Source organism: Somniosus microcephalus, unplaced genomic scaffold (assembly GCF_052327205.1).
Source record: "Somniosus microcephalus isolate GS21.2 unplaced genomic scaffold, FLI_Smic_1.0 unresolved_chr4, whole genome shotgun sequence".
Lineage (NCBI taxonomy): Eukaryota > Metazoa > Chordata > Chondrichthyes > Squaliformes > Somniosidae > Somniosus > Somniosus microcephalus.
In genome coordinates, this window is record NW_028225182.1 from 12,481,047 (window position 1) to 12,493,178 (window position 12,132).

Sequence of the window (12,132 nt, forward strand, 5' to 3'; positions counted from 1 at the left end):
ATTTGGAACTGGGAATTAGAGGTTGAGCCTATCATCTGATGTCCAGAACAATAAATCAACCGTCATCGATTCAGGCAGCAAACGGTCCCGTAACCGTGGTTGGTATGCAGATGCCAAACTTGTATATCCCAAATTTCCAGCAGTTGGGACAACAATAATTCAGGTTCCACCGAGATTTGAACTTGGATCGCTGGATTCAGAGTGCAGAATGCTTACCATTACACGATGGAACCTTTGCTGAACAGCTCCCTATATTCTTTTCTCAAAATCAACAACATTACCATCTCCACCATTATACTTTGTCTCGGCCTGGTCTCATCCTTAACTTCAGCTTGCCCCTCTGCTAAGCTTCGGTTCTGAGCAAATCACACAGCTGCCTTGATGGCTATCGGTTCACAAATCTCAGCTTCTTTTTCACACTGCTCATGGCAGATTGCATTGCAGTCCTGCCAGGTAAAATGAGTATAATCTTTGCAAGGCACAGCTGCACGAAAGATAAGCAATTGTTAACTTTTTTCGAGAATACGAAGTGCAATGCCTACGTTTCAAGAAGCACTGCTTTCAATTTCAGCAAGTATGCCAGCCGAATGCAGCTTGCAAAGAAAATGTTGAGCATTCTGCTGTGCACAAAAACGAAGCACTGGACAACACACATCTTTCTCCCCCTCTTATTTGGAACTGGGAATAAGAGGTTGAGCCTATCATCTGATGTCGAGAACAATAAATCAACCGTCATTGATCCAGGCAGCTACGGTCCCATAACCGTGGTTGTTATGAAGATGCCAAGCGTGCATGTTCCAAATTTCCAGCAGCTGGGACAACAAGAATACAGGTTCCACCGAGATTTGAATTTGGATCGCTGGGTTCAGAGTCCAGAGTGCTTCCCATTACACCATGGAAATTTTGCTGAACAGTTCCCTAGATTCTTTTCTCAAAACCAACAGCATTACCATCTCCACCATTATACTTTGTCTCGGCCTGGTCTCATCCTTAACTTCAGCTTGCCCCTCTGCTAAGCTTCGGTTCTGAGCAAATCACACAGCTGCCTTGATGGCTATCGGTTCACAAATCTCAGCTTCTTTTTCACACTGCTCATGGCAGATTGCATTGCAGTCCTGCCAGGTAAAATGAGTATAATATTTGCAAGGCACAGCTGCACGAAAGAAAAGCTATTGTTAACTTTTTTCGAGAATACGAAGTGCAATGCCTATGTTTCAAGAAGCACTGCTTTCAATTTCAGCAAGTATGCCCGCCGAATGCAGCTTGCAAAGAAAATGTTGAGCATTCTGCTGTGCATTCAAACGAAGCACTGGACAACACACATCTTTCTCCCCCTCTTATTTGGAACTGGGAATAAGAGGTTGAGCCTGTCATCTGATGTCGAGAACAATAAATCAACCGTCATTGATCGAAGCAGCAAACGGTCCCAAAACCGTGGTTGTTATGAAGATGCCAAGCATGCATGTCCCAAATTTCCAGCAGCTGGGACAACAAGAATACAGGTTCCACCGAGATTTGAACTTGGATCGCTGGATTCAGAGTCCAGAGTGCTTACCATTACACCATGGAACCTTTGCTGAACAGTTCCCTAGATTCTTTTCTCAAAATCAACAACATTACCATCTCCACCATTATACTTTGTCTCGGCCTGGTCTCATCCTTAACTTCAGCTTGCCCCTCTGCGAAGCTTCGGTTCTGAGCAAATCACACAGCTGCCGTGATGGCTATCGGTTCACAAATCTCAGCTTCTTTTTCACACTGCTCATGGCAGATTGCATTGCAGTCCTGCCAGGTAAAATGAGTATAATCTTTGCAAGGCACAGCTGCACGAAAGATAAGCAATTGTTAACTTTTTTCGAGAATACGAAGTGCAATGCCTACGTTTCAAGAAGCACTGCTTTCAAATTCAGCAAGTATGCCATCCGAATGCAGCTTGCAAAGAAAATGTTGAGCATGCTGCTGTGCAGTGAAATGAAGCACTGGACAATACACATCTTGCTCCCCCGCTTATTTGGAACTGGGAATGAGAGGTTGAGCCTATCATCTGATGTCCAGAACAATAAATCAACCGTCATCGATTCAGGCAGCAAACGGTCCCGTAACCGTGGTTGGTATGCAGATGCCAATCTTGTATGTCCCAAATTTCCAGCAGTTGGGACAACAAGAATTCAGGTTCCATCGAGATTTGAACTCGGATCGCTGGATTCAGAGTCCAGATTGCTTACCATTACACCATGGAACCTTTGCTGAACAGTTCCTTAGATTCTTTTCTCAAAATCAACAACATTACCATCTCCACCATTATACTTTGTCTCGGCCAGGTCTCATCCTTAACTTCAGCTTGCCCACTTGCCCCTCTGCTAAGCCTCGGTTCTGAGTAAATCACACAGCTGCCTTGATGGCTATCGGTTCACAAATCTCTGTTTCTTTTTCACACGGCTCATAGCATCTTGTATTGCAGTCCTGCCAGGTAAAATGTGAAAAATCTTTGCAAGGCACTGCTGCACGATAGATAAGCAATTGTTAACTTTTTTCGAGAATACGAAGTGCAATGTCTACGTTTCAAGAAGCACTGCTTTCAATTTCAACAAGTATGCCAGCCGAATGCAGCTTGCAAAGAAAATGTTGAGCAATCTGCTGTGCAGTGAAATGAAGCACTGGACAATACACATCTTTCTCCCCCGCTTATTTGGAACTGGGAATTAGAGGTTGAGCCTATCATCTGATGTCCAGAACAATAAATCAACCGTCATCGATTCAGGCAGCAAACGGTCCCGTAACCGTGGTTGGTATGCAGATGCCAAACTTGTATATCCCAAATTTCCAGCAGTTGGGACAACAATAATTCAGGTTCCACCGAGATTTGAACTTGGATCGCTGGATTCAGAGTGCAGAATGCTTACCATTACACGATGGAACCTTTGCTGAACAGCTCCCTATATTCTTTTCTCAAAATCAACAACATTACCATCTCCACCATTATACTTTGTCTCGGCCTGGTCTCATCCTTAACTTCAGCTTGCCCCTCTGCTAAGCTTCGGTTCTGAGCAAATCACACAGCTGCCTTGATGGCTATCGGTTCACAAATCTCAGCTTCTTTTTCACACTGCTCATGGCAGATTGCATTGCAGTCCTGCCAGGTAAAATGAGTATAATCTTTGCAAGGCACAGCTGCACGAAAGATAAGCAATTGTTAACTTTTTTCGAGAATACGAAGTGCAATGCCTACGTTTCAAGAAGCACTGCTTTCAATTTCAGCAAGTATGCCAGCCGAATGCAGCTTGCAAAGAAAATGTTGAGCATTCTGCTGTGCACAAAAACGAAGCACTGGACAACACACATCTTTCTCCCCCTCTTATTTGGAACTGGGAATAAGAGGTTGAGCCTATCATCTGATGTCGAGAACAATAAATCAACCGTCATTGATCCAGGCAGCTACGGTCCCATAACCGTGGTTGTTATGAAGATGCCAAGCGTGCATGTTCCAAATTTCCAGCAGCTGGGACAACAAGAATACAGGTTCCACCGAGATTTGAATTTGGATCGCTGGGTTCAGAGTCCAGAGTGCTTCCCATTACACCATGGAAATTTTGCTGAACAGTTCCCTAGATTCTTTTCTCAAAACCAACAGCATTACCATCTCCACCATTATACTTTGTCTCGGCCTGGTCTCATCCTTAACTTCAGCTTGCCCCTCTGCTAAGCTTCGGTTCTGAGCAAATCACACAGCTGCCTTGATGGCTATCGGTTCACAAATCTCAGCTTCTTTTTCACACTGCTCATGGCAGATTGCATTGCAGTCCTGCCAGGTAAAATGAGTATAATATTTGCAAGGCACAGCTGCACGAAAGAAAAGCTATTGTTAACTTTTTTCGAGAATACGAAGTGCAATGCCTATGTTTCAAGAAGCACTGCTTTCAATTTCAGCAAGTATGCCCGCCGAATGCAGCTTGCAAAGAAAATGTTGAGCATTCTGCTGTGCATTCAAACGAAGCACTGGACAACACACATCTTTCTCCCCCTCTTATTTGGAACTGGGAATAAGAGGTTGAGCCTGTCATCTGATGTCGAGAACAATAAATCAACCGTCATTGATCGAAGCAGCAAACGGTCCCAAAACCGTGGTTGTTATGAAGATGCCAAGCATGCATGTCCCAAATTTCCAGCAGCTGGGACAACAAGAATACAGGTTCCACCGAGATTTGAACTTGGATCGCTGGATTCAGAGTCCAGAGTGCTTACCATTACACCATGGAACCTTTGCTGAACAGTTCCCTAGATTCTTTTCTCAAAATCAACAACATTACCATCTCCACCATTATACTTTGTCTCGGCCTGGTCTCATCCTCAAATTCAGCTTGCCGACTTGCCCCTCTGCTAAGCTTCGGTTCTGAGCAAATCACACAGCTGCCTTGATGGGTTTCGGTTCACAAATCTCAGCTTCTTTTTCACACTGCTCATGGCAGATTGCATTGCAGTCCTGCCAGGTAAAATGAGTATAATCTTTGCAAGGCACAGCAGCACGAAAGATGAGCATTTGATAACTTTTTTCGAGAATATGAAGTGCAATGCCTACGTTTCAAGAAGCACTGCTTTCAATTTCAGCAAATATGCCAGCCGAATGCAGCTTGCAAAGAAAATGTTGAGCATTCTGCTGTGCAGTCAAACGAAGCACTGGACAACACACATCTTTCTCCCCTTCTTATTTGGAACTGGGAATAAGAGGTTGAGCCTATCATCTGATTTCGAGAACAATAAATCAACCGTCATTGATCCAGGCAGCAAACGGTCCCATAACCGTGGTTGTTATGAAGATGCCAAGCATGCATGTCCCAAATTTCCCGCAGCTGGGACAACAAGAATACAGGTTCCACCGAGATTTGAACTTGGATCGCTGTATTCAGAGTCCAGAGTGCTTACCATTACACCATGGAACCTTTGCTGAACAGTTCCCTAGATTCTTTTCTCAAAATAAACAACATTACCATCTCCACCATTATACTTTGTCTCGGCCTGGTCTCATCCTTAACTTCAGCTTGCCCCTCTGCTAAGCTTCGGTTCAGAGCAAATCACACAGCTGCCTTGATGGCTATCGGTTCACAAATCTCAGCTTCTTTTTCACACTGCTCATGGCAGATTGCATTGCAGTCCTGCCAGGTAAAATGAGTATAATCTTTGCAAGCACAGCTGCACGAAAGATAAGCAATTGTTAACTTTTTTCGAGAATACGAAGTGCAATGCCTACGTTTCAAGAAGCACTGCTTTCAATTTCAGCAAGTATGCCCACCGAATGCAGCTTGCAAAGAAAATGTTGAACATTCTGCTGTGCAGTCAAACGAAGCACTGGACAACACACATCTTTCTCCCCCTCTTATTTGGAACTGGGAATAAGAGGTTGAGCCTATCATCTGATGTCGAGAACAATAAATCAACCGTCATTGATCCAGGCAGCAAACAGTCCCATAACCGTGGTTGTTATGAAGATGCCAAGCGTGCATGTCCCAAATTTCCAGCAGCTGGGACAACAAGAATACAGGTTCCACCGAGATTTGAACTTGGATTGTTGGATTCAGAGTCCAGAGTGCTTACCATTACACCATGGAACCTTTGCTGAACAGTTCCCTAGATTCTTTTCTCAAAATCAACAACATTACCATCTCCACCATTATACTTTGTCTCGGACTGGTCTCATCCTTAACGTCAGCTTGCCCACTTGCCCCTCTGCTAAGCTTCGGTTCTGAGCAAATCACACAGCCGCCTTGATGGCTATCGGTTCACAAATCTCAGCTTCTTTTTCACACTGCTCATGGCAGATTGCATTGCAGTCCTGCCAGGTAAAATTAGTATAATCTTTGCAAGGCACTGCTGCACGAAAGATGAGCAATTGTTAACTTTTTTCGAGAATATGAAGTGCAATGCCAATGTTTCAAGAAGCACTGCTTTCAATTTCAGCAAGTATGCCATCCGAATGCAGCTTGCAAAGAAAATGTTGAGCATTCTGCTGTGCAGTCAAACGAAGCACTGGACAACACACATCTTTCTCCCCCTCTTATTTGGAACTGGGAATAAGAGGTTGAGCCTATCATCTGATGTCGAGAACAATAAATCAACCGTCATTGATCCAGGCAGCAAACGGTCCCATAACCGTGGTTGTTATGAAGATGCCAAGCTTGTATGTCCCAAATTTCCAGCAGCTGGGACAACAAGAATTCAGGTTTCACCGAAATTTGAACTCGGAACGCTGGATTCAAAGTCCAGAGTGCTTACCATTACACCATGGAACCTTCGCTGAACAGTTCCTTAGATTCTTTTCTCAAAATCAACAACATTAGCATCTCCACCATTATACTTTGTCTCAGCCTGGTCTCATCCTTAATTTCAGCTTGCCCACTTGCCCCTCTGCTTAGCTTCGGTTCTGAGCAAATCACACAGCTGCCTTGATGGCTATCGGTTCACAAATCTCAGCTTCTTTTTCACACTGCTCATGGCAGATTGCATTGCAGTCCTGCCAGGTAAAATGAGTATAATCTTTGCAAGGCACTGCTGCACGAAAGATAAGCAATTGTTAACTTTTTTCGAAGAATACGAAGTGCAATGCCTACGTTTCAAGAAGCACTGCTTTCAATTTCAGCAAGTATGGCAGCCGAATGCAGCTTGCAAAGAAAATGTTGAGCATTCTGCTGTGCAGTCAAACGAAGCACTGGACAACACACATCTTTCTCCCCCTCTTATTTGGAACTGGGAATGAGAGGTTGAGCCTATCATCTGATGTCGAGAACAATAAATCAACCGTCATTGATTCAGGCAGCAAACGGTCCCGTAACCGTGGTTGGTATGCAGATACCAAGCTTGTATGTCCCAAACTTCAGCAGCTGGGACAACAAGAATTCAGGTTCCACAGAGATTTGAACTCGGATCGCTGGATTCAAAGTCCAGAGTGCTCACCATTACACCATGGAAACTTTGCTGATAAATTTATTTGAATCTTTTCTTAAAATCAACAACAATACCGTCTCCAACATTATACTTTGTCTCGGCCAGGTCTCATCCTTAACTTCAGCTTGCCCACTTGCCCCTCTGCAAAGCCTCGGTAGTGAGTAAATCACACAGCTGCCTTGATGGCTATCGGTTCACTAATCTCAGCTTCTTTTTCACACTGCTCATAGCATCTTGTATTGCAGTCCTGCCAGGTAAAATGTGAATAATCTTTGCAAGGCACTGCTGCACGATAGATAAGCAATTGTTAACTTTTTTCGAGAATACGAAGTGCAATGTCTACGTTTCAAGAAGCACTGCTTTCAATTTCAACAAGTATGCCAGCCAGAGGGGCAAAATAGCTTACGAAAACAAGCTGGCGGAAAATATAAAAACTAACTCCAAAAGCTTTTATAAGTATATCAAAAGGAAAAGACTGGTGAAAACCAAAGTTGGTCCATTGCAGTCAGATACGGGGGAATATATAATGGGAAATAAGGAAATGGCAGATCAACTAAATGCATACTTTGGGTCAGTCTTTACGAAGGAAGACACAAAAAACCTCCCTGGGATATCGGGAAAAATAGGGACATTGGCAAAGGAGGAACTGACGCAAATCAATATCTCTAAGGATATGGTGTTAAGGAAGCTAAAGGGATTGAAGGTGGACAAATCCCCAGGGCCTGATAACATGCATCCTAGGGTACTGAAGGAGGTGGCCCTAGAGATAGCGGATGCACTAAGGATGATTTTTCAGAATTCATTAGACTCGGGAACAGTGCCGATGGATTGGAGGGTAGCTAACGTTACCCCACTATTCAAAAAGGGGGGTAGGGAAAAAGCAGGTAATTACAGACCTGTAAGCCTTACATCAGTTGTGGGCAAAATGCTGGAGTCCATCATTAAGGATGAAATAGCGGAGCACTTAGCAAATGGGGACAGGATAGGACAGAGTCAACATGGATTTACAAAGGGTAAATCGTGCTTGACTAATCTATTGGAATTTTTTGAGGGAGTAACTGGTAGAATAGATGGGGGAGAGCCAGTAGATGTGGTGTACCTGGACTTCCAAAAGGCCTTCGATAAGGTCCCACATAAAAGATTAGCATGGAAAATTGAGGCTCATGGGATAAAGGGGAAAGTTTTGGCGTGGATAGGGAACTGGCTGTCAGATAGAAAACAGAGAGTTGGAATAAACGGCTCATTTTCTGAATGGCAGGCAGTAACAAGTGGGGTACCACAGGGATCTGTCCTGGGCCCCCAGCTGTTCACAATTTACATTAATGACCTGGATCAGGGAGTCGGATGCAGCATTTCCAAATTTGCAGACGACACTAAACTAGGAGGGGGGGTGGGCTCAGAGGAAGAGACCAGGAAGCTCCAGAGCGATTTGGACAGACTGGGCGATTGGGCGGATAAATGGCAGATGCACTATAATGTGGACAAGTGCGAAGTTATCCACCTTGGGTGCAGGAACGGGAGGGCAAATTATTATTTAAATGGCAATAGATTGGGAGAGGGGGAAGTACAGAGAGACCTGGGTGTTCTTGTACACCAGTCACTGAAGGCGAGCATGCAGGTGCAACAGGCGGTCAAGAAGGCAAACGGTATGCTGGCCTTCATAGCAAAAGGGTTAGAATACAGGAACAGGGATACCTTGCTGCAGCTGTACAGGGCACTGGTGAGACCACACCTCGAGTACTGTGTACAGTTTTGGTCGCCTCATCTGAGGAAGGATGTTCTTGCCATGGAGGGGGTGCAGCGGCGATTCACCAGGCTGATACCAGGAATGGCGGGAATGACCTATGAGGAGAGACTATGTAGTTTAGGGATGTACACACTGGAGTTTAGAAGATTGAGAGGGGACCTCATAGAAGTGTATAAAATTCTGACAGGTCTAGACAGACTGGATGCAGAAGGAATGTTTCCCTTGGCGGGTGAGAACAGAACTAGAGGACATAATTTAAGGATAAGGGCTAAACCATTTAGGACAGAGATGAGGGGGAATTTCTTCACTCAGAGAGTGGTGAACCTGTGGAACTCATTGCCACAGAGGGCAGTGTACGCCAGCTCATTAAATATATTTAAGAGGGAATTAGATATATTTCTACGGGCAAAAGGGGTTAAGGGTTACGGAGAGAAGGCGGGGACGGGATACTGAATTAAAGGATCAGCCATGATCTCATCGAATGGCGGAGCAGGCACGAAGGGCCGAATGGCCTACTCCTGCTCCTATCTTCTATGTATCTATGTATCTATGAATGCAGCTTGCAAAGAAAATGTTGAGCAATCTGCTGTGCAGTGAAATGAAGCACTGGACAATACACATCTTTGTCCCCCGCTTATTTGGAACTGGGAATGAGAGGTTGAGCCCATCATCTGATGTCGAGAACAATAAATCAACCGTCATTGATTCAGGCAGCAAACGGTCCCGTAACCGTGGTTGGTATGCAGATACCAAGCTTGTATGTCCCAAATTTCAGCAGCTGGGACAACAAGAATTCAGGTTCCACCGAGATTTGAACTTGGATCGCTGGATTCAGAGTCCAGAGTGCTTACCTTTGCTGAATAGCTCCCTCTATTCTTTTCTCAAAATCAACAACATTACCATCTCCACCATTATACTTTGTCTCGGCCTGGTCTCATCCTTAACTTCAGCTTGCCCACTTGCCCCTCTGCTAAGCTTCCGTTCTGAGCAAATCACACAGCTGCCTTGATGGCTATCGGTTCACAAATCTCAGCTTCTTTTTCACACTGCTCATGGCAGATTGCATTGCAGTCCTGCCAGGTAAAATGAGTATAATCTTTGCAAGGCACAGCTGCACGAAAGATAAGCAATTGTTAACTTTTTTCGAAGAATACGAAGTGCAATGCCTGCGTTTCAAGAAGCACTGCTTTCAATTTCAGCAAGTATGCCAGCCGAATACAGCTTGCAAAGAAAATGTTGAGCATTCTGCTGTGCAGTCAAACGAAGCACTGGACAACACACATCTTTCTCCCCCTCTTATTTGGAACTGGGAATGAGAGGTTGAGCCTATCATCTGATGTCGAGAACAATAAATCAACCGTCATTGATTCAGGCAGCAAACGGTCCCGTAACCGTGGTTGGTTTGCAGATACCAAGCTTGTATGTCCCAAATTTCAGCAGCTGGGACAGCAAGAAATCAGGTTCCACCGAGATTTGAATTCGGATCGCTGGATTCAGATTCCAGAGTGCTTACCATTACACCATGGAACCTTCGCTAAACAGTCCCTAGATTCTTTTCTCAAAATCAACAACATTACCATCTCCACCATTATATTTGTCTCGGCCTGGTCTCATCCTTAACTTCAGCTTGCCCACTTGCCCCTCTGCTAAGCTTCGGTTCTGAGCAAATCACACAGCTGCCTTGATGGCTATCGGTTCACAAATCTCAGCTTCTTTTTCACACTGCTCATGGCAGATTGCATTGCAGTCCTGCCAGGTAAAATGAGTATAATCTTTGCAAGGCACAGCTGCACGAAAGATAAGCAATTGTTAACTTTTTTCGAAGAATACGAAGTGCAATGCCTACGTTTCAAGAAGCACTGCTTTCAATTTCAGCAAGTATGCCAGCCGAATGCAGCTTGCAAAGAAAATGTTGAGCATTCTGCTGTGCAGTCAAACGAAGCACTGGACAACACACATCTTTCTCCCCCTCTTATTTGGAACTGGGAATGAGAGGTTGAGCCTATCATCTGATGTCGAGTACAATAAATCAACCGTCAATGACTCAGGCAGCAAACGGTCCCGTATCCGTGGTTGGTATGCAGATACCAAGCTTGTCTGTCCCAAATTTCAGCAGCTGGGACAACAAGAATTCAGGTTCCACCGAGATTTGAACTCGGATCGCTGGATTCAGAGCCCAGAATGCTTACCATTACACCATGGAACCTTCGCTGAACAGTCCATAGATTCTTTTCTCAAAATCAACAACATTACCATCTCCACCATTATACTTTGTCTCGGACTGGTCTCATCCTCAACTTCAGCTTGCCCACTTACCCCTCTGCTAAGCTTCGGTTCTGAGCAAATCACACAGCTGCCTTGATGGCTATCGGTTCACAAATCTCAGCTTCTTTTTCACACTGCTCATGGCAGATTGCATTGCAGTCCTGCCAGGTAAAATGAGTATAATCTTTGCAAGGCACTGCTGCACGAAAGATGAGCAATTGTTAACTTTTTTCGAGAATATGAAGTGCAATGCCTCCGTTTCAAGAAGCACTGCTTTCAATTTCAACAAGTATGCCATCCGAATGCAGCTTGCAAAGAAAATGTTGAGCATTCTGCTGTGCAGTCAAACGAAGCACTGGACAACACACATCTTTCTCCCCCTCTTATTTGGAACTGGGAATAAGTGGTTGAGCCTGTCATCTGATGTCGAGGACAATAAATCAACCGTCATTGATCCAGGCAGCAAACGGTCCCATAACCGTGTTTGTTATGAAGATGCCAAGCTTGTATGTCCCAAATTTCCAGCAGCTGGGACAACAAGAATTCAGGTTCCACCGAGATTTGAACTTGGATCGCTGGATTCAGAGTCCAGAGTGCTTACCATTACACCATAGAACCTTTGCTGAACAGTTCCCTAGATTCTTTTCTCAAAATCAACAACATTACCATCTCCACCATTATACTTTGTCTCGGCCTGGTCTCATCCTTAACGTCAGCTTGCCCACTTGCCCCTCTGCTAAGCTTCGGTTCTGAGCAAATCACACAGCCGCCTTGATGGCTATCGGTTCACAAATCTCAGCTTCTTTTTCACACTGCTCATGGCAGATTGCATTGCAGTCCTGCCAGGTAAAATGAGTATAATCTTTGCAAGGCACTGCTGCACGAAAGATGAGCAATTGTTAACTTTTTTCGAGAATATGAAGTGCAATGCCAATGTTTCAAGAAGCACTGCTTTCAATTTCAGCAAGTATGCCATCCGAATGCAGCTTGCAAAGAAAATGTTGAGCATTCTGCTGTGCAGTCAAACGAAGCACTGGACAACACACATCTTTCTCCCCCTCTTATTTGGAACTGGGAATAAGAGGTTGAGCCTATCATCTGATGTCGAGAACAATAAATCAACCGTCATTGATCCAGGCAGCAAACGGTCCCATAACCGTGGTTGTTATGAAGATGCCAAGCTT